Source organism: Plecotus auritus, assembly GCF_963455305.1.
Source record: "Plecotus auritus genome assembly, chromosome: 8".
NCBI lineage: Eukaryota > Metazoa > Chordata > Mammalia > Chiroptera > Vespertilionidae > Plecotus > Plecotus auritus.
Genome location: NC_137782.1, coordinates 92,723,879 through 92,730,112, shown reverse-complemented (window position 1 = coordinate 92,730,112; position 6,234 = coordinate 92,723,879).

The following is a 6,234-nucleotide window of genomic DNA, read 5'->3' as shown; positions in this document are numbered from 1 at the left end:
TCGCCCTCGCGCTGGGGGCGCGGCAGACTCTGGAGCACCCTGCTCTTGGCTCCTGTCCCTCTCCAGCCTGTGTGTGCATCTGCGAGCGCCTTGCGGGGAAACGGCTACTTTTTATTACTGCAATTAGTGATGCATATGAATATATTCTATTATTCAGTTTACATGTATCTGTTTAAAAAAAAGAAGGCATCTTTGTTGAGCACCAACTGTGACCTAAGCACTCACAGCAAATCCTGTGAAATTATGTTATAGATGATTCTGGGGATAAAGATCCTTTATCTAAAGCCTGGAACTTTCTGATAGTCTCATGCATATTGTATATATGTGTGAATATATATATATATATATATATATATATATATGTGTGTGTGTGTGTGTGTGTGTGTATGTATATGTATATGTATATTTGTGTGTGTATGTATATATATACACATATACATATATCCACACACTTTGTGTACAGTTTGGACACGTATGTTTTTCATTCACAGCCTCCTGAAGTCTGCAAAAAATACTTTTACTTATTAAAAAGAAGGTAGAGTTAACAGATAAAATTATGAAAGGTACACTGATGTTTAAATGCCCTTTCCTGAGACTGACATCAACCAACCATGAACACCGTGTACAGGGGGGTAATACAGTATTTCCAAGAGACAGGCTACACTGTATCTATAAGGAGAACTCAATCCCTTGCAAAATCCCTGCTGACATTCATGATTGTTGGCTCTCATGCTTTGGATTGTCTGCTCTCACGCTCTGGACCGTCTCTATTTGTCCCATTAGTTATAACTATTAGGAGAAAGCCTACCCACTGCAAGGAGGGTGGACAGGTACAATTGGATGTTACCATGTTAACCAAGGTGAAACATCAAAACTGCTGAAACCATTCCCCACTTGGGAACAGAAAATATGTGCATATGAAAACTTTCAGGGCTATAAGATGATGTTCTGTCACTGCAACTAATGGGAATGAAAATAAACTAAACCCTTTATTTATTTTTAATTGTTTTTTTTTTTTTTACAGAGAGGAACAGAGAGGGAAAGAGTGTTAGAAACATCTATGAGAGAGAAACATTGATCAGCTGCTTCCTGCACACCTCCTACCGGGGATGTGCCAGCAACCAAGGTACATGCCCTAGACTGGAATCAAACCTGGGACCTTTTAGTCTGCAGGCCGATGCTCTATCCACTAAGCCAAACCGGTCAGGGCTAAACTAAACCCTTGAATCAGTTGCTCTCTCATTGGCTTGCAGCTTGTTTTTATGCCATCACAAGAATTATAAATTCCATGAGGGTAGGAACTTTGTTATATTCCCTGTTGTGTCCTCAGCATCTAGAAGAATCTCTGGCAGACTCAATAGGCATTTCCTCCATAAACCAAAAGAAAGTACAGAATCATTCAGAGAGGAGCGACACACTCAGTTATGGCTGCCCCTGAAACTGATAAGTACTGTTCAAATCCCGTCTACAGGTGAGGGAACAGAAGCCTGGAAAGGTCAAATGACTCCTTTAAGGTCACACAGCTAGTAGGTGAGAGCTGGGAATGGGTTCCAAGATTTTCTGTTGCCCCCACTAGGACAGAAAATCAGACACAGAAGAGAATAAACCCAAGGATCTTTAGACAGACTCTCAAACCAGTGATCTTTTGGGGCAACTAAATCAGCCCCTTGAGTTCATTTGGGGAAGAAAAATAAAAAGAGCTGCTCTTTATAGGACCATGCCCTGGCGATTTGGAGGCGCCCTTTCCTTCTGTATTCACAACCATCTCAGGAGGTAGGGGCTAAAATGCCTTCTTTTTTCCTAATGACACACCCAAGACTCGGGTGTATAATGTGTCCTAGGGCCAGGGCCTCACAGGAGTCACAGGTAGCAGTGTGTAGCAGTCACAGGTGAGGGGCTTTCTCTAATGAGCCCCATCTAACGGCAAAGGCCATGTTCCTTGACCTCTGCCCCAGCAGTGCTGGTGACACTCATCCGGACTGCCTGTGTGGGCACTGAGGCTCGGCAGTTCAGTTAAATGTTTTTTTCTCTTCCTCTTTGGTTTCCCCTTTTAGAATACTGGTCTCTAGGCGACTCTGTGCCACAGACGATACACAGCTAACACGTCTCGATGATTTATTACCATCGATAGCAACTGCTTCGCATGGAGAGCAGCTGCGCGCCGGGCACTGTGCTTTGTGCTTCACTTGATTGGAGCCATTTTGCCCTCCCAGCCACACTGGGAAGCCGGTGCCCTCGCCTGCGCTTCTCTCTGCTGCCTTTGTTGAGTGAACTAATAATGGCTATTACTTTACAAGGTTGCCCCAGTCCAGCTGTGGATTTGAAGGATGGGAAGAGGAAGGAAACCATAAAATTAAAGAGAAAAACATCATTCTTGAGCAAACCAGTATCTCTTAACATTTGGGGGGGGGGGGGTCACTGGACCTGTTGGAGACTGTGCTGAAAACTTCAGACTTATTCCCCACCCCCCTCCCCCGCAAATACCCATGAGTACCTAGGAAACTTTGCTATAGTTTATACATGTATGTATTTCATTCACAGGCTCCCGAGGCCCAGGCTAAGAACCCAGTGCTTAAAATGCTTCTACTCTGATTGGGTAGCTCAGTTGGTCAGAGTGTCGTTCCTATGCGCCAAGGTTACGGGTTCCATCCCCAGTCAGGGCACATACAAAAATCAATCAATGAATGCATAAATAAGTAAAACAACAAATCCATGTTCCTCACTCTCGCTCTCGCTCTTTCAAATCAAAGAGAGAGAGAGAGAGAGAGAGAGAGAGAGAGAGAGAGAGAGAGAGAAATGCTTCTACTGCCTGTTAATAATAGTTTCCCAACTATTTCAGGCTATTTCCTGTTGGCTCTGCCCATATGCTCTTCCATAGCGGCAGTTTAAAATTCTGTCTGGAAAAAGCTAACATGCAGAGTAACTCATTTTAAGAGTTAGCATAAAAAACAACAACTAGGGGTTGGGATTCCTTAAGAATTTCACAACCATCGTATTAGAAGGATGTCCCAAAGAGGTTTAAAGGAAAATGAAATGGAAAATTGAGGTGATTACTGAGATAATTCAAGACAAAATTGACTCTTTTAAAAAAATATTTTTTATTTATTTCAGAGAGGAAAGGAGAGGGAGAGAGAGATAGAAACATCAATGATGAGAGAGAATCACTGATCGGCTGCCTCCTGCATGCCCCACACTGGGGATAGAGCCAGCAACCCAGGTATTGAACCGTGACTTCCTAATTCATGGGTTGACGCTCAACCACTGAGCCATGCCAGCTGGGCCAAAATTCACTCTTAATTCGCAATGTTAGGGAAATATTAAAACGATTCCAGGAATGGGCAGGTTTACATGAACTGGCCCTGGCCACCCCTCCGTCCACTTTCTGTCCCTGGCCCCATCCAGCCACGTTGAAGGTCCTCCTTTTCCGCCTTCTCCAGTGCCCTTGCCTTGCTGTTCCCTCCCAGGAACACTCTTCCCTGGATAGAAATAAAAAAGAGCCTGAGCAAATGTCTACACAAACAGGCAGCCTTTGCAAATAGGCAGCTTTTGGAGATCTGGGAAGGACACACATTTTTAAAAGATGTTTTTAAAAAGTTACCACAAACCAGGAACAGCCTCCCCCATGGCCCCCCCCCCCCACCCGCCATGCTTGTCACATGGAAGATCTCTTAACAAGGCCCCTCACCACTTCCATCCTCCTGATGAAATGTAACTTAATTGAGGTCAGGCTGCTACCACCGCCACCAGCACAGCACCCACCATTTCCTCCTCCCTTGAGAGGAAACAGTACAGAATTTTGGGCAGTAAAGAAAGACAAAAATTCAGCAAAACGATGCTAACAGCTGAAAAATGTGATCTCATTCTACTTTAAAATTTTTTCAGAAGTAATTATCCTATTGAACTAATCAGCGCAAACTCATCCCATAACTGCTGGCTTTCAAAAAAGGGAAGGAAACACATTTAGCTAAGAGCAGCAGTTTTCATGATTTATTTTTCAATTTAAATTCTTTATTGTTTAAAGTATTACCTATGTCTCCTTTTCCCCCCATAGACCTCTCCCCAGCCGCTCCCACCCCCCAGCACATGCCCTCAACACCCTACTGTCTGTGTCCATTGGTCATGCTCATATGCATACATACAAGTTCTTTGATTGATCTCTTACTTCCCCCTCCCGGCACCCCCCCCGTCCCCCCTCCCCCGCCTTCCCTCTTAGGTTGGATTGTCTGTTCGATGTTTCTATGACTCTGGCTCTATTTTTGTTCATCAGTTTATATTGTTCATTATATTCCACAAATGAGTGAAAAATCATGTGATACTTATCCTTCTCCGACTGGCTTATTTCGCTCAGCATAATGCTCTCCAGGTCCATCCATGCTGTTGCAAATGGTAAGAATTCCTTCTTTTTTACTGCAGCGTAGTATTCCATTGTGTAGATGTACCACATTTTTAATCCACTCATCTGCTGATGGCACTTAGGCTGTTTCCAAATCTTAGCTATGGTAAATTGTGCTGCTATGAACATAGGGGTGCATATATCCTTTCTGATTGGTGTTTCTGGTTTCCTGGGATACATTCCTAGAAGTGGGATTGCTGGGTCAAATGGGAGTTCCATTTTTAACTTTTTGAGGAAACTCCATACTGTTCTCCACAGTGGCTGCACAAGTCTGCATTCCCACCAGCAGTGCACGAGGGTTCCTTTTTCTCTGCATAAGTTTGTTGATTTGTTGATGAGAGCCATTCTGACAAGTGTGAGATGGTATCTCATTGTCGTGTTGATTTGCATCTCTCAGATGATTAGTGACTTTGAGCATGTTTTTTATATGTCTCTTGGCCTTCTGTATGTCCTCTTTTGAAAAGTGTCTATTTAGGTCCTTTGCCCATTTTTTTATTTTACATCCCTGTTCTGATGTACCAAGCCTCGCCCAGTGGGCTCCTTCTTCAGGAACCCCGAGACTAACAGCAAAAATAACCAGCTTCCAGCTGCCAACAATTTAAAAGCACCCACTGAACGCAGAGCAGCAGGCAGGAACTGAACCTGGTTCCACTTCAGGTGACTACCAGCCTAGAGATGCTGTTTTGTGGCTGAGATGCATATAGAAACATGGACCTTCACTTGAAGTGAGGTAGGGATGATATAACCATAGCAACATGAGCTAAAGACCCAGCTGCTAGGAGAAGAGGAGGTGGTTTGATGCAAGGGAGCTCCGAGCACTTTTAGATCTGTGCCTGGAGATGGGTATCCTGTCTGTCCCCACACACTTCCTGCCTGGACCACAACGAGGGACGGCTTTGCTTTTCCAGTGCTTGCCTTGTGCACCAGAACTTGGCCTCTACTCCATCCCTCTGCACACTTTAGGGAAATGCATCTGAATAACAAAAGTGAGCATTGGAGACTTTGCTTTGGTACCAGAATCCGGGTAACACGGATCAAAGACTCTTCCAAGGAAAGCTTTGTTGCAAAGGATGTTTCATGATTATATCTACATAATACTATAGTTGTAATGTTGTAAATGTTGAGGTACAAACCTTTGCTGATTGAGCATCCTGAATTTATCAACACAGACTCTACAGTGTACAAAATAAATTAACAAGGAACCCAACAGAAGAGGCTATGTTGCAAGTATCATATGCATCTTTAACTCGGTGAAGACAAAATAACAAATATAAATATATACTTGATGTAAGACACAGATACATAATGTATACCAATCTCACAGAATCAATTCCATCAAAAATGAAATACCAATTACCTTATCTAAGGGATGCAACCATTACTCATTTGGAAGTAAGTCTCTCCCCCCGCCTTTCTTTTCTCCCTAGCACCTGACATACAGTGTAGGTATTTCTCTGTCACTGTGTTCTCTGTCTCCCCACTAGACTGCAAGCTCCCTAAGGGCAAGGTTTCCGTTTAATTTACTGCTACATGGGCAGCACCTAGACTTGCACATCTAGTAGGTGTCCAATAAATAAATACTGAATGAATTTAAAACAGGCACACATTTAACCAATATAAAAATCAGTTTCTACAATGTCACTTTATACACCGACCTGACGTGATGAATACTTAGCAAGGTCCTTACTCAACACCTGTCTCTTTCCCCTGACTCTCTGTGGGACGAGTCAATGTCCTGGGGTCAATGTCCTTCCAGCACGTGGCTCTTCTGCCCATCGGTGTACACCCTCTCTCACCCCCGCGGGCTGGCTTTCCCCATAAGAAAGGGGAGGGAGGGAGGC